At 69.9% G+C, this 339-nt stretch overlaps 1 protein-coding gene across 1 annotated transcript in view; it reads left to right on the top strand.

Moving 5' to 3' along the window:
• The first annotated feature begins 6 nt into the window (after positions 1-6).
• WAC (WW domain containing adaptor with coiled-coil) overlaps positions 7-339 on the top strand; it is a 92,981-nt gene continuing 92,648 nt past the window's right edge. The window contains exon 1 of the mRNA XM_011949214.1: positions 7-180. The gene's annotated coding sequence lies outside the window, so the exon portion shown is untranslated. The remainder of the gene's footprint in view (positions 181-339) is intronic.

Raw genomic sequence — 339 nt, 5'->3', positions numbered from 1 at the left:
TCCCTCTCCGCGCAGCCCGGAGCCCCTAGGATCAGCCTCGAGCAGGCGCCCGAGCGAGACTATCCCTAAAGAGGAACAGCGGTGGCCGGACTCGCGAGTGAGGAAAAGAAGGAAAGCGCTGACGGGTCGCGAGGAGGAGAGCCAGGCCTCAGAGGAGGACGGAGGCCGGAGCCAGCCGAGGTTTGCAGAGGGCGGCGTTCCGGACCCGCGCGGGGCGGGGAGGAAGGCCGAGGGTAGGAGAGGAGGGGCGCGGCGGAAACTGCCGAGGTTTCCCGAAGGCGGCAGCGTCCGAGTTGCCCGGATGTAGTTGGTGGAGCGGCAGCGGCGGCACCAGCGGCG

Source organism: Colobus angolensis, unplaced genomic scaffold (genome assembly GCF_000951035.1).
Source record: "Colobus angolensis palliatus isolate OR3802 unplaced genomic scaffold, Cang.pa_1.0 Scaffold293, whole genome shotgun sequence".
NCBI lineage: Eukaryota > Metazoa > Chordata > Mammalia > Primates > Cercopithecidae > Colobus > Colobus angolensis.
This window is presented reverse-complemented; position numbering and strand designations above follow the sequence as displayed.